The sequence below is a fragment of the Leopardus geoffroyi genome, chromosome D3 (genome assembly GCF_018350155.1).
Source record: "Leopardus geoffroyi isolate Oge1 chromosome D3, O.geoffroyi_Oge1_pat1.0, whole genome shotgun sequence".
Taxonomy (NCBI): Eukaryota; Metazoa; Chordata; class Mammalia; order Carnivora; family Felidae; genus Leopardus; species Leopardus geoffroyi.
The window spans coordinates 68018163-68044713 of NC_059339.1; the positions used below are offsets into that span (position 1 = coordinate 68018163).

Here is a 26551-nt window from a genome sequence, read left to right on the forward strand (position 1 = left end):
TGAAAAATAAAGAGAAAATCTTAAAAGCTACTACAGAGTTAACCTCATGAAGGAGACATAAATGTGAAAGAAAGCAGACTTACTAGTACTCACAGACTCCAGGAGCCAAAAAAGTAGGGTCTTCAAAGCGCTGAGGAAACGAGATCTGTTATTCTCAAATTCTATACCCAGCTAAACAAAACTTCGGCAAGAATCAATAAAGAAATACAAAAATACACAAGGAAATATATTTTCATGCACAAAAGACTGAGAGTTCATTCAGCATCTGGAGACCCTCACTGACGAAACTACATGAAGCTCTATTTCAGCAAGAAGGGAGCAGAGAGAGAGAGAATGCTGGAACGTAAAACAAAACACACAGAAAGGGTAAATGCAGCAATTGATAAAATAGGTGGTTTGATTTATTAACTGTTAATTGTTTTGAATTACTGATCTGTGTATAGTTAAAGTAAATGGAGTTAAAGTCTGCTTATAATAGCAAAGGAGAGAGAGAGAGAGAGTGTTCTACGTACAGCGAAACTGGACTAAGGAACTTTTCTTGCTTGAGAGGAATAGAAAGAAATTAAATAACTTTAGGTTTTATTAGAAAAAAAAAGTACAATCAAGACTGTATTTTTTTTTTTTTTAAATAAGGAAAGGGTAGCCTCTTCAAAACAAAAGCCCACTTAAATGGGAAATAGGTATTAAGGAGGGTACTGGTTATGATGAGCACTGGGTGTTGTCTGTGATGAATCACTGAATTCTACTCCTGAAATCAATATTACACTATATGTTAACTAACTAGAATTTAAATAAGACATTGGGGAAAAAAATAAATACAATTAAAAGCCCACCCAATCTACAGCTTTTGAACAAGTAAAGGAGAAAAAGTAAATAGCAAAAATGTGATGAGTCCAACCGGAGACAGGAAAGAGAAAAAGAGAAAACAAATTTAAAAAGTTACAAACAGGGGCTCCTGGGTGGCTCAGTCAGTTAAACATCGGACTTCAGCCCAGGTCATGATCTCACAGTCTGTAAGTTCGAGCCCCACATCAGGCTCTGTGCTGACAGCTCAGAGTCTGGAACCTGCTTTGGATTCTGTGTTTCCCTCTCTCTCTGCCCCTCCCCTGCTTGTGTTTTGTCTGTCTCTCTCAAAAACAAAGATTGAAAAAAAATAATAAATAAAAATGAAAAGGTATAAACAAACAAAAAGTATGAAAAACCAGGTGGCAGAAATAAGCCTGCACCAGTAATCACAAAATAGAAAACTGGATTGAAATCACCTATTGAAAGGCATATCCTTACGTTGAGTAAAAAAAAGAAAAATATCCTGCTGAATACGGTCATAACGACACCCAAAACGTAACAAAAAGAGATTGAAAATAAAGTGATAGAAAAAGACAGGCCAGGTGAGTCACAATTGATCCCACACTCTCAATGTTAGACCAAAGAGAGAGGGACCAGAGGAGTAAACATCAGTAAAAGCTCACCTCAAGAAGTGTGTTTAACATATTAAACACAAAGAAAGTAAAGGAGCTGGAATAATAAACCTAAGAGCAGACATTAATGACACAGAAAAGTAATTATCAAAAGATAAAGTTAGTTCTTTGGAAGACCAATGTTTAGCAAGAAAAGGAAACGTGGTAAGACAAAAAAAATTAGTAATAGGATTTAAATGGAGAGGTCTTAACAACAACAGTAGCTGTTCCTTAAATCAAAAGAGAAAGTATTAACTGAGTTAGAAAAACACAAGTGATTTTCTTCAAAGCTACGTAAATGATCACAACTTCGATAAGCAGCAGAAAGCCTACACACACTAATAACCACAACGGAAATGTATACTGATGGTAGGAAATCTGTGCCTCCCTCCCAAAAGGAACAGGGTAAGAAGGTTTTGTAGACAAGTTATGCCAAATCTTTATGGAATAGCTGATCCCCATCCAAAGCAAACTGTTTCAGGGGCGCCTGCGTGGCTCAGTCGGTGGGGCGTCCAACTTCAGCTCAGGTCATGATCTCACTGCTCATGGGTTCGAGCCCCACGTCGGGCTCTGTGCTGACAGCTTGGAGCCTGGAGCCTGTTTCGGATTCTGTGTTTCCCTCTCTCTCTGCCCCTCTCCTGCTTCCACTCTGTCTCTTTCAAATACAGGTAAACGTTAAAAAAAAATTAAAGAAAAAATGAAGCAAACTGTTTCAGAGAATAGAGTAAGAAGGAAAACTAGCAAAGTGACTTTATGAGGCTAGCATAAGCTTAATGAACTGCAGAGCAGAAAAATAAAAGAACATTATAGACCAGTCTCACTTATGACAATTGATACAAAAATCCTATTAAAATGGTCTCAAATCAGTGTAGCAATGTATAAAAATTATATGTAGCAGTGTATAAAAATTATATCTGGAACAACTACAGTTTATCTTAGAAACGTAAGAATGTTCATCATTAGAAAATGCCAACTTACGAGATTAAAGAGGAGAAAATGTATGATCAACCGAGTAAACACTGAAGAAAAAGGCATTTGACAAAACTCCATACCTCTTCACAATAACTATTCACAATCACAGCAGATTAGGAATAGAAAAGTACTTCTTTAACTTGATGAAGGTATTTATTAAAACCTAATGGCAAACATTATATGTAACTGTGAAACTGTAGACATGTTTTCATTAAAGTCAGGAGCCTAACAAGAATGCCACTATCACCTATGTTATTCATCACTGAATTCAAAGTCTTATGCAGTGCTATAGACAAGCAAAGCAACAGTATAATAGCTGGAAAGAGATAAAACTCCCATTATTTAAGACGACGTACCTAAAGACAAGATGATAAAACAGTTCGGCAAAATGACTGGAAGGGCATAAAAAAGGATCTTTCCAAATGAAAAGATACATACTGCACTCGTGGATGAGAAGAGTCAACGTGGGGATGCTAATTCTCCCCAAATCAATCTGAAAACCAATGCACTTTCAATCGAAATGCCACGAAGGTTACTATTTCACACCTACTAGAATGTAAAAAGGTACAGTCACTTTGGGAAATAGTGTGGTAGCTTCTCAAAGGGCTAAACATAAAGCTTTTCCCTGTGTTTAAAAGGTGACCATCTAACCCAGTAATTTCACTCCTAGGTATATACCCAGAAGATATGATGAGAACATGTATCAACACAAGAACTTGCATGCAAACATTCACAGCAGTGTTATTCATAATAACCAAAGGGTGGAAAACCCCCAAATGTTTATCAACAGATCAATGGATAGACAAAATGTGGCATGTCCATACAGTGGAATGCTATTCATCCCTAAAAAAGAAATGAAGTCCAGATTCAATGCTACAATGTGGATCAACCTTGAAACCTTTATGCTAAGTGGAATAAGCAAGACACAAAAAGCTCCATGCATGATTCCATTTCTATGAAATGTGGAGAACAAGCAAATCCATGGAGACAAAAGTAGATTAGAGGTTTCTAGGAGCAAGGGCGAGGGGGAAGGGGGAGTGATTGCTAATGCACGTGGGGTTTCTTTCTGGGGTAATGAAAATATTCCAGAGCTAGATAGTAGTGATGTTTGTAAAACCTTGTGAATATACTAAAAACCATTGAACTGCACATTTTAAAAGACTGAAATTTATGGCACGTAAGTTGTATCTCAATTTTCTAAAATTACTATCAAGGCTGTTGTGGTATGGGACAGAAATCATAAAATTCATACGGAAATATAAAAAGCAAAAAACCGCTGTGACAATTTTGAAAAACAAAATATGGGAGAGACTTTCTCTATTACATACCAAGACCTATTTAAAAACTTAGTAATAAGAGTTACATGCTATTGTTATAAGGATAGACAATTAAGCCAAAAAGAAATAGCGATCCCAGAAAGCAACTCATAGGTAGAGGCAAAGTTGGTAAATGGCAAATTTGACATTACGAATCAGTAGGGAAAGGGTAGACCCTTCAATCAGTTTACCCATAAATGTAAAAAAATTAGATTGTACCCAATGAGGTTTAAAACAACAATGAAATTCCATTTCACACCCAGATTAGTAAGCATTCTATAATAGCTGTTACATGTTAGGAGAAAGGGCAAAGAATAGAAAAGGATGGGAGAGTTAAATGGTATCTACATTTTATTCCTAAAAATGTAAAGAATCCAAATGAAATATGAAATACTAAGATGGATGAATGATGGCTCATCATACACAATAATGGTTATATAATCTCTCTGTACGTTTCTACACATTTCAAATAATCTCTAATTTTTTAACTTCCGTGCAAATATTGCCTGCAGGAAATATGCTAAACCATGTAAAGTACTTTTTCTCAGAGTAGTGAAAATGTGGGTGATTTTCTCCTCGTTTCTGATTTTTCTATATTTTTCTTTCTTAGTTTTGCTTTCCTTCCTTCCTTCCTTCCTTCCTTCCTTCCTTCCTTCCTTCCTTCCTTCCCTTCTTTCCTTACCTCTTTCTTTTCTTTCTTCCTCTCTCTCTTTTTTTTTTTTTTAACAATAAGCAGGTAGTATTATTCTAAGAAGGGCAACAATCCGCTTTGTCACCGCTCTCCTGCTAAGAAACTCTCACTGCAACTTGAATAAAATCATCATTTCTGTAAATTTCATGGCATGTTATACGTTTCATGCCACTTCCACCCATCTGTGTCATGATAAGTGTGTGAAGCAGATAAGCAAAGACTCACGATCAGTTGTTTGTTCTAGTCAAACCTGGTTATTAGTGATGGAGCTCAGTCAAGAACTGGTATTTTACAACTCTTAATCGCATGTTTTTCTTGGCTACACCAGCTACTATTTCTTAACAACCAAAATCGTCCCTTGGGATAAATGTATACAGCTACTCCCAGCTTCCAAATAGTTATGCTCCAGGTGTACTTGTTAAATCAGGTATTTTGAACTTGAATCCCATTTTTCTCATAAAAACAGCATTATGGTAGCCAAGTCAGGTTCACAGAAGGCACGGTCTCCAGCCGACGTCTCTTGTTAAGAGTTGTAACCAGCTACTGCTTTCAGTCATCTCCACTGGGATGATTCTCCAGGCATCCTAAACTCTGCATTTCTAAAACGAGGCCATTTATATTTCACCTGACGTTTCCCAGTCTTCCTTATTTTCATAAGTGCACCTTGGTCCACACAGTAGCCCCATCCAGAAACGTGGGAGTTCTCTGGGAGTCATCCTTCTTCCTCCTCAAACACCACTTACCCACCCTTGCTTGCCACTGTTGGAGTCTAAGCCTTCATCAAATTCTGTTGAGTGCGCCTCTAAAATATATCTCAGGTCCATCTACTTGTCTTCATTCTCCTGCCCCTAATGTGCTCCAGGCCACCATCCCCTCCCCCAAACGCAGTCATTCTTTGGACCCTTAGCAAGAAGGCAAACACCAGTCTGGTCTGCCATCCAGGGACCCTGACTCTCCTGTTTGGGGTGACTCTTAGGTCAATGGGCATCTGCTCTTGTCCTGGCTAAAGAGCTACTTGCAAAAGTGTCCTTACCGATGACCATTCTGGCACACATGCCTGGCTCTTGTCATATACTGTCCTTTTCACTAACCTTTCCTTTCACAGAGCCTTACCCTTTGGGGCCTTGTCATTTCCAACCTGAAGCCAGAGCTATTCTTCCTAATGATAAGAAGGACTTACTACTGGGAAAGAATCACAAGTGAGCAAAACGGGACTTCATTAAAAGAAAGTTTCGATCTCCAGCAACGGGAAATTAACTGATGAATTAATACACACCAGACCAGCCCTAATAACATTGGGTGAGGTGCAAGTTTTATGGCTACAGGAGGAAGTACAACACAGGCTGGTGAGGACACGCCTGAACGTGGGCAAGGGGTGCTGGGGGTCGGCCCTGCTTCGTGGTAACTTGCGAGTTTCCTTCAACAGAAATCAGGACGCATTCCCTCTAGCGCTAAATTTGTAGACAGACATCTTAGGTTTATAGTGAACATGAGTTCTAGAACTCATAATTTGTAGCCACACAAACAGCACACGAGTTTCGTTTGGTTTCGGTTTTCGTTTTAAATGAAGCCCCTTTCTGCCAGGTAGCACGTCCTCTTTCAGGACACTGGGAGCAGGCAGAGCTGGCACGGGGCAAGTAGGAGTCTATGTATTCATAGGATTATGCATACTTGGGCCAGTGGTCCCAATGAAGCGAGACATGAGAAATCGAGGAAAAGATACTAGGTCCCAATAACACCCAACCCCCGGATGGTCTGAAATTCACTATTAGCTTATTATTCATTGATTTAAGCATTAGGTTACTAGGCAATTTTTTTTACATTATTTTTTTTTTATCATTTTTTAATGTTTATTTATTTTGAGAGGTGGGGAGAAGGAGAGAGAGAGACTCCCAAACAGGCCTTGCACCGTCAGTGCAGAGCCCAGCGTGGGGCTGGATCTCACGAACTATGAGAACATGGCCGGAGCCAAAATCAACAGTCAGACGCTTAACTGACTGCACCACTGAGGCGCCCCTTAATATTTTAATTTTTAGGTGATGTCCGCACCCAATGTGAGGGTCGAACTCACAACCCCGAGATCAAGAGCCGCATGTTCCACCAGCTGAGCCAGTCAGGTGGTAATTTTTCAAATTAAAAATTCTTAGGGCTGTGACCCAGCAATTCCAGTCGTACATATAGAGCTGACAGAAATGCAAATGATCATTCACCAGAAGATATGTACAAGAACAACTGTGGCAGCTTTGGTTCTAACAGTCCCAACCTAGAAATTATCCAAATGCCTACTCACAGTAAGATGGTGTTATGTTCCTTTCACACAATGAAGTACAATACAGAAACAAGAATGCACAAACTCCAACTACTCACAGGAATATGGATGAATTCCCAAGCGTAATGTTGAGTGAAATAAGGCAGACGCAAAAGAATAATGCTACATGATCCCATTTATATAAAATTCAAACATGGTCAAGACTCAGCTATGATGTTAAAAGGACAGCGGTTACTCTTGGGATTGTGATAATGAATGGAAGGTGGCTTCTGGAATGCTGATCATATTCTATGTCATGATCTAGATGCTGGGTTCATGGGTATTTCGTGTGAAAAGTGACTGAAGCATGCACCTATAATGTCTCATTTTTTTCTACGGATGGAGTACTTCGAACAAAAGAAAAAAACAACACTGATGAGAGTGCACAGGAGTTGACACTTTCTTACACTGGAGAATGCAAATTAGTATAGCTTTAAGAGAAAGAATCTGGCAAGGTTTATTAAAACCTTTAAAAACTGCATATCCTTTTACCTAGCAATTCCAGCCCTAGAAATTTACCTTCAGGAAACAAAGAGAGTATACAATGGTAACTGTCATGAAATTATTTGTAAAAGAGAAAATTTGGAAATAAATGGTGAACACATGTATACTTGTTGCAGCCACTAAAATATGTTTTATATTAAAATATTTAATGAAAGAAATTCAGGAGACTTTCATTTCTTCTAGTTTCTATTTTTTCCCCAATTTTCCTACAATGTATCACATGAGAAAAGAGCTATTTATAAATCTATAAACACAAATGTCCACGCAGAAATCAACAACTTAATTCAACATTCACTCAACAAGTGTTTACTGAAATCTTCCATTGCCTGGCACTGAGGATAGTAAGGAATATGGCTTAGGGACTGCTCTCAAGAATCTTAGTCTAGTCAGACTTGAAGGTGAATATCAATTATTAACATCTGATGCAATTGGAAGAGCAACCAATGTGAAGTCAAAATACATGAATTCAGGCTCAGCTCCACCATTTATATAACCTTTTTTTTCCAGCACCTTGGGAGGTGAGGTCCTCTCTATTCATCAGCTCTTTCATCTATTAAAAAAGAGCTCTCCTAGTTACCTCACCTTGATGTATTCAGCTGCAAAGGAGACTCCACTGAGCATGCTCTGAAGATGTAGGCTGTAAATATCACCATCAGGTTATTCTTTACGTCATGAGCAAAAGGAGTACACGTATGCTCTCCAGTTCTATGAAGAAACATCATGGCCCTCAGCCTCAATGTTACCCTATCCTGCCCTGAGCCTTGCTCTTGGTGCCAGCATCCATGATAGAGTGACTACTGGCTAAAGGCAGAGGGAAGTTCTTTTTCATCAGTGACTTCCAGTTGCATTGCATGGTGGCAGAGAACATGGTCTGTGGGATGTTGGTTCTTTGGCATCTGCTGAGTCTTCCTTAGTGGTCTTGTCCATGCTCAGTTTCTATAAACGTGTGCTTGAAAAGAAGGTGTAGTTTCCATTTGTAGGGTGTCGTGTTATATATAGGTCCACTGGCTGATGTCTTGTTTGACCCTTTTATAGACTTACAAGTTTGTATCTCTTTGATCATGCTAAAAATAAATCTATAGGAATTGTGGATTTGTCCTTTCTTCCTTTCAATTTCTGCTTGCCTTATTTTGAAGCTATGTTGTTAGGCACATAAAAATTCATGATTATTATATGTCCTAGTGGATTGTCCCTTTTATCACTAAGCAGTGATCCTTTTTCTCTACTTATACTTTATAAGTATAAATATATAAATAAATAAATATATATAAATAAATATATATATATATATATAAATATAAATAAATAACAACGTTGTTTTCTACGTTGTTAATAACATTGAAACACCAAGGGTTTTTGTTTTGTTTTGTTTTGTTTCTAAAGTCTGCATGGCATATTCTCTTTCAGCCCTTGGCTTTCAATGTCTTTGTGTCAGAAAATAGTATGTGTGTGCCTTATAAAGAGTATAAACCTAATTTTGTCCCCTTTTAAAAAATTCTTTTGTTTTTCAATATAAAACTTTCTGTCTTTAATGGGAGAATTTTATCTGTTTGGAGTATGATATCAGCTTGGGGTTCCATTTTCTCATGGGTACATTTTGTTTGCTTGTTTTTGTTCTTCACACCTGGCCCTTGGAAGATGGCACATTGCTTAGTGGATTCCCTGGGATGATGGGCAAGTGTTCACAGTTATCAATTCACAGAAGAAACTGCCCTTCGTGGTTCCTGCCATTAGTTCCCCAAACACGAGGACCCAGACCTGAGCTCCCCATGCCTTGAGGGACTGGGGAGTAATCAGTTTGTATTCATTTTACCCTATATTATGTCTCATACCTGTGAGGCCTTTGTCTCCCACTATGCTCAGGGGGGTTAGTCTCTCTCCTAACAATATCCCTTTCTTGGTTTGAAGCCTGGCCTCCAAATACCATTTTGTTGGGTTGAGGTTGTTGTCGTCCCGGCCATCTTGGCATAAGACATCAAAATCAAGCAGGTGTCTGCACGGGTATGTCAGGGGGATGGGAGGATTGTAGATTACTTCTTTGCCAGCTAGATCCACCATGGTAACCAGATGTAAGACAATGGAGAAAAGACAGTAGAAAATATCCTCAAAGTGTTGAGGTGATTGACACCCTAGAATTGTGTACCCAGAAAAAAGAGCTTTTAGGAATGAGAATGAAATGAAGACTTCTCCAAAAAAAAAAAAAAAAAAAAGCCCTGAAAGTAAAAGAGAGATCACCACCAACAATTATGTAATGAAGGCATTTCTAAAAGATAAACAGTAACTACTTAATGATAAAATGTTTAATTCATCAGGAAAATATAATAATAATTCTAAATGTGTATGTAGTAATAAAATATCCTCAAAATATGTGAAGAAAATTTCGGTAAAAGAACAAGGAGAAATGAGCCAGACACAGCATTAGAGTTGGAAATTATAAAACTCTTCTCACAGTAATTGGTGGATTAAAACAGATACCACACACAAAAATATAGGAGTTTTGGACTTCTAACTGTGAATAATTGACTTCTAACTGTGAATAATTGAGTTGGATTTAATGCAAAGCTGTGCACCCCAAATTAGAGAACATATAATCTTGGGTTCACACACAATTTTTTTTTTTGAGAAAGAGTGAGAGAGAGAGTGCAGAAGTGCACTTGCGAGTGGGGGAGGGGCAGAGGGAGACAGAGAGAGACAGAGAGAGAGAGAGAGGGAGAGAGAGAATCTTAAGCAGACTCCACACTCAGTGCAGAGCCCAGTGCAGGCTCCATATCACAACTGTAAGATCATGACCCGAGCTGAAATCAAGAGTTGGACACTTAACTGACTGAGCTACCCAGGCACCCCACCTAGAACAATTTTAAAACCTGACCAGATATAAAGCAATGTCAAATAATTCCAAAGAATAACACAGTCAATGATCCTTGAATTTAATGCCAATAAATTAGAAATCAGTAACAAAAAATAACTAAAAAAAGCAAACAAATGAAAATCATATTTGTAAATTTAAAAATACTGATTTAAGGCAAAAATCATAGCAGAAATTTTAAATACTTAAACTGAATGATAATGAAAAAAATCTATCACACTTGTAGGGTGCAGATAAAGCCATATGTAGAGGGAGATTTATAGCCTTGAATTCTTATATTATATATAAAAAAAAGGTTAATTAATAATGACCTAAGTTAGAAAAAAGGTCAACAGAATAAAAGCAAAAAATATAGAGAGGAGAATAGAAGAAGAAATTAACAGAATGGAAAATAGAGACACAATACAGAAAGTTAACAAAGCAAAAAGACGTCTCTTTAAAAGACTAGCCTACGGAGAAACTGATTAAAGGGGGAAGGATGAGGAGAAAAGGAAGACAGTCAATGTTAGGAAAGGAGGGGAGCTAACCTTAGGTACTATAATGACTTTTAAAGATGGTAAGAAAATAGTGTGAAGAACTTTAGGCCAATATATTTGAAAACTTAACTGAAATGGACAAATGCCTAGAAGAATATAATTTACAAAAATGGATTCTAAAACAAATAGAAAACTTGATGAGTTTTATAATCGGCAAATACACTGAATAAGCAACTTAAAATCTCCCGACAAAGAAAACAAGAGGCCCAAATGGTTTTATGGGCAAGTTCTGTCAGACATGCCTTAAGTAAACCATTTCATCGTCTATGTGATCTTCTTAAGCATAAGAGAAGAAAGCCTATTTTGTAACCCATTTTGTAAGGCTAATGAAAATCTCAGACCAGGAGAGTCTGAAAAAAGGAAAATTACAGGCCAATCTTGCTCATGGATAAAGATCCAGAAAAGCTGAAAAATAATAGATAAACCAAATACAGACATATATTTTAAAAATATGTTATGTATCACTACCAAGTTGAATTTTTCCAAGGAACTGGGAAAAGTAACTTAACAACAGAAAATCTCTGGTGTAATTCACCAGAGTAATGGACTAAAGGAAACTAATCATACAATCATCCGACAAAAGGGGGAGGAAAGCATGAGATAAAATGTAATGGGGCTATTCCTGATTAAACTCTTAGCGAGCTAAGAATTAAATGGAGCCTCCCTAACTTGATAACGGTTAGCTAACATGCTACAACCATCATACTTAATGGTAACATACTGGAAGCATTCCCTTTCCTCAGGAGCCATACCAGGCCCCCTGCCATCCCTGACTGTATTCGATTCTGTATTGGATACGCCTAGGTAGGACATTAAGGCAAGAAAAAGAAGCCAAGGGTGGACAATCTGGAAAGGAAGAAATGAAACGATCATTACCTGAATATGATATAGTCTTTTATAGAGATCTAGAAGAATTTATATCAATGCATTAGAATTATGAATAGAAAGACTGCTAGTTATAAGATCACTATACACAACAACACATACGCACCTGAAAAAAATTATATCTATCTTTATAAATATGTGTCATTTGGTATTAGAAAGAATTCATATCTAGTGCAACCGAAAACTGCAAACAGTTGATTGAACTTCACTGACCGATCAGGGCCATATAGCAGCACTTCTATCCATTACATAGTAAGAGGCATTGATCAGAAAGAGTGAGAGTGTTCACACACTGTTACTGGGAGTGTAATTAGGTTTTCAAAAACATTGGAGAGCAAACTAGAGACACGTGTCTCCTAAGACCCAGAAAATTCACTTCTAGGTACATTCTTCACTTTCAGTCTCTCACACTCGTGCACCAGGAGACAAGTTCAGGGATATTAACCATGGCATTGTAACAGCAAAAGAATTAGATGCAACACAAAAGTCCATCAGCGAGAGACTGGTTTGGTGACCTGTGGAATATTATGCAGCAATGGAAAAGGAGGCAGATCCAAATGTACTGTCACAGACATGTATTAAGTAAAGCAAAGAAAACCAGGCAACTGCAGAAAATGGAATACAATTTTTTAAACACCACAAAACATAATTATGTATTTACATATGCATTCATTCAACTACCATATGCCAGGCATGCTTTTAAGGGCTAAGGCTACCACGGTGGTAAAACAAACAACACAGAAGCCTACCCACGTGGCGCTTACGTTCAAGGGCACACACCTAGATATGGATCTTTGGGCTTTATGTGGACCTAGGTGCATGTCTGGGCATAGAGGAAGTCTTAATAGTAGTTACCACTGAAGATAGAAACAATGTGGACATTCACGCAATGAAATACCATATAGCAGTTAAAATGAATGAACTTGATTGATGTCTATGTAGCAATATGGATAGGTGTTTTATGTGCTTTGGTCCCCTAATCTTGGTAACGGTCAGTTTCCACATGTGTTAAAATAGGGTTCTAATACTTATGCTAGTACCTTTTTATGGGGTTGTTGCATGATTTCAAAGAGACAATTCATTTAGGGAATTTGTCATGGAATGGGTGCTCAATAAACGATAGCTAATACTATTTTTACAAAAGGGAGGAAAGAGGCCTAAACTGTCCACAGGACCATGTCAAGCAGTTCCCGTGCCTGTGGGTTCCGGCTGGGGCCGCGTGTTCCGAGGTCCAAAGGCCGCAGTGGCAGGGCCCTTGGGAAATGGACAGGGCCCTGTCCAACCTTGCTTCCCGTGACAGTCCCAGCCACACTAGGGGTGCTCCCTTTGGGCTGCCCAAGCTCCTGAGGACCATGGGTCTCTGTGCATGGGGAGAAGGCGGGTGATGGCTTCTGTAGGAGGAGGGGTTTGCAACCTTCAAGCCAGGTAGTGGTAAGCCAGTACACAATGTCCTTTGATTTGCTGGAAGATCCTAATCATCTTGAGTTGCTGATCAGAACTGCTCCCTTAGGGTGTTTTTGAGGGTCATTAGGAACATGGAGGGGAACACTGGGGAAAGCCTGTTCTTTCTTCCCTAGGCAGACAACGGGGCCTTATTGTTGGAAAAACAAAAAGAACGCGCCCTGAGCTGGACTATTAATCATCTCTGTGTCCAGGCCTGCGTCTCCTGGCCCTGCACGTTCTTCCCTACTCTAGGAAAGCAAGGCTCCGTCACTTTACCTCAGAGCATGTTTGGCTGATCAGACACCCCCTCTCCCTGGCTCCAGGGGGCCGCAGCCAGGCTGGCCTGGGCAAAATCATGCGTGGGTGTCACTGGGTCCAAAACCCTTCCCCTGCCACCTGCCTTGCCCTCCTCCTCCTCCAATGCCGGACAGACAGTGACTGAAGGTCAAAAGTCCTGGCCCAGGATGCCCTATCAAGTGTTTCTCGCTTCTTTGAAATTGTGAAAACGACATTCTCCAGAGCCTAAAATGAGAGGCTCCTCAAGTAATAGTTATTCATTTGGAAAGTCAAAAGCATTGACTGCCTGTTAGCATTTCCCCAGCCTGAACCCTACATAGTCACTCCAGAGCCTTCTGCTCTCGGAACAAAATATAAAGGAGCCCTCGGTTTGGTGCACTGGGCATCTTCAGTAAGAACACACCTCCACTAGATTTAGAGGCTTTGGCTAAAAGGTCTCTGGCTTGTAAACAGGGCTTTATAGCAGCCTTAGAACACGAAGTAGCTAAACTTTTACCGAAACGGGCACTTCTCACCCCATCTCCCATCCTCTTGACTTCTAGGTGGTCCCACAGACTCAGGGGGAGCTGGGGACCCAAACCTCCAGGGATTTTAGAAAAGGAAAGACAGTTGGATCTTCTTCTATCCAGTTGGCCTGGATTCAATGAACCAGAAAAGCTATTCCCATAGCTAGGGGATTAAAATCCAAGGGAAACTCGGAAGTAAGTTGGCAATAGCCCCAAAGAGAAAGCCGAAGGAGAAAGCTGGATGAAACCCAACTTCTGAAAGCCATGGCCTCCTCACTCACTCACTGGGATGGATGGCGTCTGGGCCTGGTTGTTACGAAAATCGTCTTCATGTTTAGGTGGCACTGCAAATTTGGAAAGGGCTTTAAAATCATTTATGTTCATAGACCTATAACTAATCACAATATTGCACCGTTCCATAACCACAGCTGTCGTGATCCCTGTAGTCTGAGTTGTTTCCAGTGCTCTTGACTAAGGAGCGGTACCACTGTGGGCGTGAGGAAGGGGCTGGGAAGGAAAAGGCAGTCAGGGGCATTGGTCAAGTCTAGAGGTGGATCGAACTCACACCCTATAGGACACAGACACCAGCTATTGAAAACCTCTAATGGGGACTCGGCCTCTTGAAAATTACTACATCTGTTAAGCGCTCACAAAGTCTCGGTCACTGTATACACGTTCCCACGCACGTTCATGATTCCTCTACGTGGCAGTTCTATCAGCCCGTTCCGTGGAGGGGGAAACTGAGGCACAGAGAGGTTAAGTTACTTAGCCAAGGTCATACCGCTAGTAAGGACAGAATGGGGTTTGGGATTAGGTCTGTCTGACTGCACAGCTTTTCACTATAAGCCACTGCCTCTCTCATTCCAAGCGGCCCAGACCCACTGACGTACCCAAGATAGAAACCAGCTGTATGTATTGAGGCACCTGCCTCCCAGGGGGGCCTAGTTTCACACCAGAACCAGCTACATAGGACTCTGTTTCTTCTTCTTTTATTTAAAAAAAAAAAAATTTTTTTTACATTTATTTATTTTTTATACAGACAGAGCACAGGTGGGGGAGGGGCAGAGAGAGAAGGAGGCACAGAATCCGAACCAGGCTCCAGGCTCCAAGCTGTCAGCACAGAGCCCGACGCGGGGCTTGAGCTCAAAAACCACGAGATCATGACCTAGGCCGAAGTCGGACGCTCAACTGACTGAGCCACCCAGGCGCCCCAGTCTGCTTTATTCTTCTAACACCCTGCTCTCCTGCACCTGACCTTGGAGAGGCTGGAAACAGTAGCCACCAGGAGGGAAGGAGAGGGACAAGCATCTTCTAACACCCTGCTTTCCTGCACCTGACCTTGGAGAGGCTGGAAACAGTAGCTGGCAGGAGGGAAGGAGAGGGACAAGCAGAGAGAAAATACGCCAGCCGTACCCCATCTCTTCTGCAGATCCCAAACCCTCGCAGGGACCCGGGAGTGAGGCAGGTGGGAGGAAAAGCCTGGAACTGGAAACTGGATGAGATAGTGAGGCTTGGGTTTTTAAACTGGGTGGGATTCTCAATACCTAAAAATGAAGCCATTCATTAATGAATTCATTCATTAATCTGGGTGTGAGCGGAAGAGCTGGGGGATCCGCATAAGACTGGATCCAGGGTCTGGAGAGAAGAGCTCGAGATGTGGTCCAAAAACCAGTAAAGTGAGAAAAAAGAAGCTCTTTCATGCTTTCACCCACAGAGCCCGGCTCACGGCACAAAAGTCCGGGAATCTGCTACCCCTCTGCCGTTCATCGTCGATCCCTCCACGCTGACACATCGCCCAGCAGTGACTGACCTGACTGGCGTCCAGCCTCCCTAGATGGCCACCTCGCTGAGGGTAGGAGCTGTGTCTTGCTCAGTATTGCAGCTTTCGTTAGCACCGTGTCTGTGGACGCTCAATAAAAATTTGATGAACAAATAACCAAACACCCAAGACTGTCAATCACCAATTGGCATTTATCACTCACATCACCTCCCGTCTCCTCTCCTTCTCTTTTTGACACCGGTTCAACCTGGTGGAGATACTAACAAACTTCCCAGTAGCCCCCAAAGAAGGAGGAAGGGAATCAGGAGCAAAAACGGTCTGAAGACTGGGATAAAAACCAAAAAACAAAAAACAAAAAAACCCAAGTATGAGTCATCAAAGGGGAAGAGTGTGGCACTGGAAGAAAACCCGTAGCAAGAGAACCTCTCCCCTCTTCCTTATGATGCAAAGGCAAAAAGGTTTAGCAGCATCAGCCATTTGGTCCAGAACATTGCTACGATTTAGCAGCATTTTTTAAACTCCCCGGAGAACAATGACATGAAATGAGACAGAGATGCTGGCCCACGGTGGCGGTGCTTCCGTGGCAGGGTGCTGCGGCCAGCTCAGGAGTCATTAGGAGGGACGAGGTATGTACCTCCCTGGAGAAGGGTGAGCAGGTTGCTCTGGTGTTTCAGGATGCCTCGTCCCCTGGGACCCAGGGAGACCGTGGCTGCAGAGGCCAACGAGGGGGGCTCGGCAATCAGCAGGTGCTTTCCGCACATTCCAGCCCAGAATTCTGCATTAATCACCTGCAAGAGGCACAATGGGCAGATGGGAGGGAGTTGCAGGGAAGGAGGCAAACAGGCAGCCTAGGCAGCTGCTAAATTTAGCCTGGTCCCCAAAGCAGGACTTAATTAAATTAATCCTGCACACACACCCCTCCACCCCCCAGGCCTGGTTCCCAGGTGGGTTTTTTCTGTGTCTAGCTTGGCTCACATTATAACATGGGCCTCCAAACGTTGATCCCCTTGACAGGTGCCCCAGGCCAGCTCCTCTGGTGCCGGTGCCGGGAAGGATGCACAAGTTCCCGGCTGTCCTTGCTGCTCCTGAAGTGTGGGGGGCGGCCCAGAGCAAGGCCATTGGTGAGGCTGTGCCAAGCAGACCTGCTCCACCTGCTGAGATCGACCTGACACTTGCCCCCCCCCCCCCCCGTCCCTAAATCAGGCAGGGCCCTCACATCGGGGCAAGCATTCTGCTGACCGGCCCAGGCTCCAGTTTCCACACGGCCAAGACCGGCTCTTCCCCATCACTGTCCCCATGAAGACGGCTTCACCCCCTCCAGCACCTGCAAGGCAGTTAACTACAGCTGGCCTCGGAGCAGCCCCAGGGGCATAGCAGGGAAGGTCATCATTGCCCCACATGTCAGTGGAGCGAGCTGTTGGTTTCCAAATCTCCACTCTGATCTCTTCCCTGCACATGTGTAACTTCACCACCCTGCCACTTACTGCTGTCCTTTTCATTTACATAAGCTGAGCAACTGAATAGGAATTGGGACACCTGGGGCCTGGTCTCCCCCTACTGATGTAGGAAAGCAGACAGTGGACAGTGGTCTGCTCTGGCATCCTGTTCCCCGTGGTGAAATGGGATACGAGAAGGCAGGCCCAGGGCTGAGCACAAAAGTTGGCATCACTCAGGAGGCTCTCTAGACTGTGCTCGGGCCTCCCTTCCTCCCGCACCGCGGAGAAGCCCGGGTCTCGAACTCCATTGTGCATCAGGACCACCTGCAGGCTGGCGAAACGGGGTGCTTCCCCCCCCCCCACCCACCCAGAGTCTCTGCTTCAGCGTGGGGCCTGAGGATTCGCATCCTAAGAAGCCCCCAGATGACACTGATGCTACAGGTTCAGAAACCACACTTGGACAGCCGCTGCTCTGGCTGATCACCATTCCCCAGGGCTTACAAGTTTTTTAGACTTGCTGAGGGCTATTTTGTGGGGGCAGAGGTAGGACCAAACTCCTGGTCCCAGGTGACCTCCAGTCCGGTGTTCCTTCCTTCCAGGATGCTTCCTCCCTGTAAGTGAGGGGAGTGGGATCCAGTGGTGGCAGGAGCTGGAAGCTTCTCCCTTCCCTGGCCGCCCACAGAGTAGCTCGCCTTCTGGGACCCAAGCCCAGGAAGATTCAGGTTATAATGTTTTTAGCCTGAGGGAGTTACCTACTCCCACTGGTCAAATTCAATTCAACAGAACTTCCTGGAGCTCCTTCTATGTGCCTGGCCTAGTTTGGGCCTAAAATGGTTCAAGAGGCACGAAGCAGCCTCAAATCCACAAGGAGCTTAAGCTCTGGATGGCAGGCCTCATAGTGCTCCAAAGGAAAAAACCCCATATCATCTGACTCCTCCTTCCTTCCCTGACTGAGTCTGTCAGCGGCAGGAGAAAGTCACAGGCTGAGTGGGTGGTGAGGTGAGAGGGGTGGGAAAGGGGTCCATTTCTGAGAAATGAAAAATCCTAGGAAGGAGCATTGCATTGGGCCAATGAGCGAGATAGCTGCACGGCATAAATCCTTCTCCGCTGGCACCTAAGAGACAGCGCCCAGAGAGGAAGTCATGTGCAGACCAGTGGGTTTCCTCAAACCAAAGGCCTTGCTGGGGGAGCCTCAAGGGTCTCTGCTGAAGCGTTCCCACTGAGTGCCCAGCCCGAATTCCAGCATTTCATGAATCTCTTCCACTCTTATTTTTTTCTCTTTAAAGTTTTTCTTTTTGTTTTCTTCTCCTCTCTCTATCTGCCTCTTCCTAACTTTTGGAGATAATTATGTTATTTTTTTTAACGTTCATTTATTTTGAGAGAGAGAGAGTGCGCACAAGCAGGGGAGGGGCAGGGAAAGAAGGAGAGAGAAAATCCCAACACTGTGAGTGCAGAGCCCAACACGGGGCTTGATCTCACAAACCATGAGATCATGACCTGACCTGAAATCAAGAGCTGGACGCTTAACTGACTGAGCCACCCAGGTGCCCCAATAATTATGTTATTTTTTAAAAGTTAGATAATATAAGCACACAGTACAACATCCAAACAGCATGAAAGATCATACGGTAGAAAGAAGCTTCTCTCTAGCAACGTGTGCTGAACGCCCTGGGTCTCCTCACCGAGGGGACTGTGCCATCTGCATCCTGTGAGTCCTTCTAGAGATACGTTATCCGCTTGCCAGAATATTCGTACATGGTCTCTTCTACACAGACAGTGGCTTACTGCACACACTAAGGCATACCTTGCTTTTTGTCCTTTACGTGTTTGTTTAATCACAAAATATTCTAGCTATACCGACAAACAGTGAATGCTATAAGAAACTCACCTGTGCCTCCACCATGGTCACATGTCACAACCGTGCTGTGTTTGCGTTTGGATTTTGTTTTTATTTTTTACTTTCTTTTTAATGTGTGCTTATTTATTTTGAGAGAGAGCACGCACACACAAGCACACTCCAGCGTGAGCGGGGAACAGAGAGAGAGAGAGAGAGAGAGAGAGAGAGAGAGAGAGACAGAATCCCAAGCAGACCCCGCACTGTCAGCACAGAGCCTGACACGGGCTTTGATCCCACAAATCGTGAGATCCTGACCTAAGCCGAGATCGAGAGTCAGACACTTAACCAACTGAGCCGCCCAGGTGCCCCTGGATTTTGTTTTTAGAAATAAAACCTCCCAAGTACTGTTGGGGCCCTGGGGACGGGTCCACATCTCCGCCCTCCTCAGAGCAAAGCTCGACCGCGCAGAGGCTATTTACAGTCTCTAACGTCTCTGCTTGTCCCCCTGTCTCTGTGCACCCCCTCCTACCTGAGGAAATCCCTTCTGGGCTGAGATGTGCTCAGTGCTGCCGCAGTCCATCTAGAACACGGCGGGCTCTCCTAGTTATTTCCGGGTTACCCTAACAAATGAGGTGCTATCAGAACGCAACTGGGCATTGCTACAGCGCCGGGCTGTTGCGGGCTATTTCGAACCTCGCAGACTCTCAAATAGCATTGTCCCCTTCAGTCAGAAGTCATTGCAAGTGGCATACATCACGGCTAAAAATCAATGCCTGCTAATGTCCCTGCAGGAAGGCAGAAACATTAACCTCATGAATTCTCCTTCTGTTTACACACTCATTAGGAGGAGAAAATGTTAGCTGGGTTGGGTCAGGCTCTTTGCCGCCTCAGAGGTGGTCCTGCATGAAAACGCACACCTTCGTCTTGGTATGGCCCGTGTCACACGTTCAATGCCTATGGCAGCTACAAAGTGCAAGTTCGGGCCCTTTTCTTTACAGGCAGTAAGTACTCGAATATCAGAGTAAGAGCTGTGAGCTGAGACTGCCTTGTTGGTCTTTCTGTAAACTGGAGCTGGGGACAGACCTGCTGTTGTTCATCCCACTGAGGACACAGGCCTTTCCTTGTTGGCGGGATGGCTTTGGATGCTCACGTGGGGGGCTGCGGCTCAGAAGGCAGCCCGCTGCTCTACACGTAACTGTTTAAGGCCTTCCTGTCTCCACAGCCACCTCCAGCCTGGGAAGCCGAGCCGCAGGGACCTTCCCGGCTGTGCTGGGGCACTCTGCCCCACAGTCTCCCCCGCTGCTGCTGGCCCTGACCAATGCCACATCAGTTCCACTCAGAGCTGGGGACGCTCTAGAGACAAGCCTTGTCCTGCAGTCATTTTCAAATGAGACGACTGAGGTCCAGAGATAAAGATGCCCGGTGGCCCAGGGTGCCCAGCAGACTGGCCCCAGGGGAGCCCTCAGAGGGCCAGTGTCCCTTAGCAGGGCCAGGCCCCAGCAACTGGGGCCAGGGTGGGAGTGAGAAGTTCTTCTCAGTCCCTGGCGCTGTCCCGGTCCCTTTCCCCTGCTCGCGCTCTGGTCCCCGGGTGCTTTCCTAGCTCTGGCGATCTTTTCTCGAGCGCTGGGCTCTCATCAAAACCTGCCCTCAAGACAGCAGAACAGAAGAACACAACGAGTGATTCTGTGTGCATGTGCATTTTTGCAAGGCAACTGTGGCCAAATCATTCAGAATTGGGAGCTGGTTGGCTGCATGGTTTCTGAGGGGCAGAGAGGCCTTCCAGGCTCCCCCACTCACGCCCATTCTCCTCTAAAGACACAGACGTGAGTGGTCCGGTCCTGTCCCTGCCTCAGAAATGCATCCCCCCAGAGGTCCTGACCCCAGAGATGACGGACCGGGAGACAGGACAGGAGACAGGACGCAGGGTGGAGGGAAAGCTGAAATGATGACCTGGGAGGGTGTTGCTCGGCAACAGAAATGAAGGGGGCTTGGCTCAATGAGAGGGTAAGGCTCTCCTGGGTCTGTGCAGCATGACCTTTCTCAACGTTCAACGCTCTGCACTCGTGAAGGTAAAGAAATGTGCTTCCGGTATCATGGGGAAAGATTTGCGTTTCCCTTATGCTTACTACATTCTCAAAGTTCCCTCCGCACCCATTCCCTGCCACCAATACTCATAAGGATGGTTATGATTTATGCCGGGGGTTCTTCTCACTTTGGAAAGCATCCTAGCATTCGTTACTTGACTTGACCCTCACAAAGGACAGAAGAGGTATGTTCTTGGCCTCTTCTGGCACAAACATAAGAAAAGTGACAAGGCAGGTAAAGAGGTGAACTAGATTTGGAAGCCGGATCTCCCCACTACCAGACGTGGTTCTCTCTACTCTGGACATCCCGGGAGCTGTTACCGGAAGGCTGAGATGCCAACCAAGGGGAGAGGTGGGACGAAAGATGGCGGAAATGAGAGGGGAGGGTGGCAAATGATGTGGATGGGACAAAATGCCCCCTCCCAAGTCCAGCTGTGGGTGAGAAGGAGTCAGCCAGGGAGGCGGGAAGATGGCAGAGGCTAGAAGGAGGATGAGGAACACACCAGGCAGAACACAGCGTGTGCAAAGGCCCTGTGGGGGAGAGAGAGAACTGGGCTCCTTTGAGGAGTGAAAATGGTGAGGGTGTCGATGTTATGTCTGTCTTCCTGCCCACTAATATGAACTGACGTTGATTGTGAATTTTTTATGCCACGCCTACACCCAAAATGGATTTGTGGCCACTTACATCAAAGTAACAGATATTACCGACTAAAGGGAATCCTAAAAGACCACTCACAGAGCAAATGCCTTGCACAGGAACCCCGGGGGCCCTGTCACTACCCACATTCTGAAGTCTGGGGCAGCGCCTGAGAGTCTGCGTTTCTAACAAGCTCCAGGTGACGCTAAGAACCCCACTTCTAGGAGCAAAGCTGGCAGCAAGGTGCCAGAGCAGCCCTGCTAACCTCGCTGCACACGAGGGTCCCCTGGGGAGCTTTTACAACATAAAGACGCCAGAGCCCCACCCAGTCCCATTGATCAGACTCTCTGGGGGCGGAGTCTAAGCCTCGGGATGTCTTAAAAGCTCCCCCGGTGATCCTAATGTGCAGTCGGGGTTGAGAACACCAGGCTGGCCCCTTCCCAGCGTTGGGCGTATCAATCATCTCCGCCCGGCGAATGAGTTGTGAACGCAGTCTCCCTCGTGAAACAGAATTTTACCAGCAGGGAACGTGCAGCCTCTGGAATAGGAAAACAGATGTTTCTGCCCCAAGAAGGAACCATACGCTGTCAGAGCCGGGCATCTAATTCCACCTCATTTTCCAGCTGAGGCTACGGAGGTCTGGAGCCCACCCAGTCGGTGAGTGGCAGGGCCAGGACCATCCGGGGCTCTTCCCACCCACCCCCCTGTGGATGTTAAGCAGGAAGTCTCTCTGGAAGGACGCAGGGCTGGATGGGGCGGGGGGGTTGGGAGGAGCTGCAAGTGGTGGGGGGACATCCAGAATGGAGACGGTGGAAAAAGGCTTTGGGAGGTGCAAGAAGGGGAGGCTACCCCTAGTTCCTTTCAAACCACAGGATTCAGGTGGCGGCTGCTCTGCCCGCTCAACAGAAAGGCCTGGAAGGCTCCTGTGAAGCAGCATGTAGGGCAGATACAGCCAGGAGACGCTCTCAGGGCAGGGACGGGTCAGGAGCCCAGAGGGCAGCATTGCCGCAAAGCTGGGACCTACCTGGTTGAGGACTTACTTCAGAGAGGGAGTGGGCAGGGCATAGCCTAGGGCAGGCTTTTAGGAAGTTTCCAGAGAAGCAAAAGCATCCCTTAGTTAACCACCCACTGCACATGCCCTCGGAGGACTCAAGCCCATTATTTACCTGTCACAGGTGAGGAATGTCATGATCGTTCTTTTGGGGACACCCAGGCACCAAAGGCAGATGGAGAAGGTAGAGGGGCAGGAGATGCTGAGTCAGAAAAGAATACAGAGGACACAACAGTTGGCCATGGGCTCTGAGAAGGCTGTCTGAGCAGACGGGGCCAGAATGGAGAGTCATGCTAAGTGGGTAGGGAGTGGGTGCAAAGTGTGGCTCAAGCTCACAAAGAACTCTCTAGCAGTGACTGTTATCTGAGGGTGGAATCTGCCTTGCAGCGTGTGAGCCCTGTGCTGGAGCCATCTGGGCAGAGACTAGATAGCCCGGCATCCCGGAGACTATGGGAAAACTGGCTGAGCAGTGGGAGGTGGGGTGAGAAGCCTCGGCTGTTTTCTTCCAGACCAGCCAGAGGAAGCACCCTGATATTTGACCTCGAGGGAATACAGACTGGATTCTTCAGAAAACCAGCTCTCATCCCATCTAGAGAAGACAGCGTCCATCTGCCATCTCCCAGGCAGGAAGAAGGGGGGGGGGGGAAGCCAACGCCCAGCCCCAAGGTTTCTGAGACTTCTCAGGGGGAATACATTGTTCGTCACCTCCACCTCTGATGTCTGGCTTTTGCAGAGTTCCCCTCCCTCCCTCCAACGTGAGTTGAGGCCCCTTCTCTAGCTCCGTCCTACGATCCCTCTGCCCCTGTCCTTGGACTTCCTCCCATGCCCCCATCATGGCACACACAGGCGGGGCAAGGAGAAACACATGCCACTGGAGATTCAGGACTGGGGAGAACACAGGGCCATCAGGAATTTTAAACTACTGAGCAGACATCTGCTGTTCTTTGCTGCTCCCTTGGCCGTCTCCAATCATGCAATCCCAGGCTCCAATCAGGTCCTTCCTTTTCTCCCTTCTTTGCACTACAATTCCTGTTCTTCTTATACAGAGGGGTTCTTTTATATATATATATATATATATATATATATATATATATATATAGTCTTTCTTTTTCTATTCATGCCCTCAAGGACTCATCTCTCACCCAAATGACCTATCAAGATAGTTCTTAATGAAAGCAGCTCCTTCCCTGGGAGAGTCCGAATGCCAGCAGGTAAAATAATAATTTTTCTCCTTGCTGCATGTTCGATAACAGAGAGCTGGCCAAGTCTAGCCAGATCAATGTCCACTCTGTGTCTGGTGAGCTAGCTGGACTGGCTGGACGTAGAACTGGAACGTCTCAGGTGCCATCTCACAGCATCCCTCTACAGAGGCCTTTCCCCCAGAAACCACACTCCATAACTGACTTCTAGGGTTGCTGGCGGTTAAGACAAGTCCCAGGAATGCTCTGGACCTGGCAGGGGACTGTGAGTCATGTGTGTGAAGTCCCATTCTTCCGATCTGGCATGCTGCTGTGTCCCCTGGCCCCGGGGCCGACAGGATCTGTCCCCCCCTTTGCAGCCACGGAGCCCACAATCCAAGTATATGTACTCTGTGTATATGTGTATATGTACTAGTGCCACTAGTATTCGCTGGGCTAGGAGCGATACCAAAGGGGGAGAGTGGACACAGGGTCGTGATGGTGGTTCGGGGTACTCAGGACAGGTCACCAAAGTGTCAGGCTTCCCTCTCCCTTGCCCGCCTATCACCGGGAATGCTTTAACGTGCATCTGTGGGGACGGGATCCACTTGCAACCACTGTGGAGAACGTATCTTTGAATTTCTTGACTTCTGTGTACTTGAATACCCCCGGGATGCAGTTGTTTCTGTCTTGCCTCTTGACCTGCTCTCTCTTTAGACTGGAGGAGGGGAAGAAGATACGCCAGTCCTCATAGTCTGCCTCTAAGCTCTCCAAAGAGCCAAAGCAGGTAGTGAGTTCAGAGTCACCAAAGACTCCCCGCCCCGTCTTTGACGAGATCTCAGATGTTCCGACGCTTCCTTTAATCCCAAGGACCTACAAGGCCGGGACTGTGGGAAGTACAGGGCGAATAGATAAAATGCCACGTGGTGCAACAGCAGGGGCCCAAGGACACTCTCTGCCTCCCCAAATACCTTGCCAACGTACGAGCAGGTTCCCAACGCTCTACAAGTTCATTCCTGTCGCATAAGGGGTTGACCTTGCTAAAATACAAAGGACCCCGCCAGGGATGAGGTTTTGAGTTTCTCTTGGCTATGAGAACAGAGATAGAGGCGAAATATCGCAGCAAAGCCAGGAAGAAGGTTGGGAACAAGAGCCCAGGGTGCCTGGGCGCTGGGAAAGGGGAGGCTACAGCCCCAGGCAGTGACCAGGCCTCTATTCCAGGTTTGGCCCCACTTCCGCTTTGTTCTGCGAACTTGGGCTAACTCCGAATCCCTTTTGCAAAGCGAAACCAAAAATAAACTTAACTTGCTCCCTGCAACACGGAGGGTGGCTTTCCCGGTCACCTTGTTCAGGAAACGATTCTGGGACAGAGTAGTGAGCTGTTACACCATGCCAGGTACTGTTCCCAGCCTTTCACGCACAAAATCCTTCCAAGGGTCCAGAGGCAGGAACTACGACCACCCCCCACTTTGCAGATGAAGATCTTGGGGCAAGCAGTCTAGAATCCCCCAGCTGGCCGGTGAGCAGCCTGCCGGGAATGAACCTAGGCGGTCTGGACCCGGAGCCCACACCTCAATCATCACATTCTCTGTGTGCGGGGCCTGCGAGCCCCGTGCATAAACCAGGCTGCCTGCTCCAAATGTTCTAGTCCAGTGTGTGAGGGGTACGGTGTATCCCCGGTCACAACACAGGGTCCGTCTTGCATCCTTATCCTGCTGAGAACAGGATGACTGTCTAAGTCCACTTCACGACTGCCCCCGGAACATGGTTCCCTGCTCTGACGTCAGGTAGGCACCTGTTGTTAAAACGATGGTCTTGCTGGATTTGATTTGTGGCACCAGGACTTCATTTTAATCCTGTGTAAGACAAAGCTAGTTTTCCTCCCAACGCTCTACAGTCCTGACACCGCGGGGAGGGATGAGGCGCCCAGAGCCTTTGTTACCTTTAATTAGGTGTGCTCTCATTGATTGATTGATTGATTTTCCTCCCTGGGTTGCAAGAGAGGACAGGGCGCCTTCTCCCCAGGTGCGCAGGGCCTGCCGTTGGAATTATAACAAGCAGTAAGAAGGCCCAGCACGCCATCCCAGGTCTGCCAGACCTCCACCAGCTCCCTGTCAAACCTCAAATTGATTCTGAAATTGCTTTGAGGACGTAAAGCGGCGAACAATTTGAAACCCGTGTAATTATCTGAGGGGCTGTTGCTGGGTGACCTGGCCATCGCTGCCCGAGACCATCTGAAGGGGCCAGAGTTACAGTTCCACAACGAAACAGTTAAAGAGCTGCTGGGGATCTGTGACTCAGGCAGGACTGACCTGCCCCGAACGTCCCCAGCTCGGAGGCCTGGGGTGTGGCCGCTCTACGGGCAAATTAAAAGGCTGCCCTTGGAAATATAGCCCAGACCGAGCGGCTTTACGAACAGACTGCTGAATCAACTGAGTGCCGGTGGATCACCTGCCATGTGCCCAGCACCGTGAGAGACGTGGTGGGCATGTGAAAAGGTGGTACCCCTCCTGGGTGCTATGTGAACCTAGAGGAAAGAATACCAACATGGGGAAAATGTTAAATAAGAACGCACTGTTGGTTGTGAAACACCGTATGTTGAAGCCGAAATTGAGTGGTAACGCTCAAAGCTGACAGTCGCAAAGAATCCCGCATGCCAGCTGAAGCTAAATGCTTTCCGTGCCCTCCATCGCGTGTGCTCAGGACCTCCTAAGGGTTTGGTACAGACAGAGACACTAAGGCTCGGAGAGCTGAAGTCACTGGCCCA

General features: G+C 45.7%; 1 protein-coding gene across 2 annotated transcripts in view; it reads right to left on the reverse strand.

The window, feature by feature from the left end:
• The window catches only part of ZBTB7C (zinc finger and BTB domain containing 7C), a 352927-nt gene that overhangs the window by 225276 nt on the left and 101100 nt on the right, over window positions 1-26551 (reverse strand). The window lies entirely within an intron of this gene.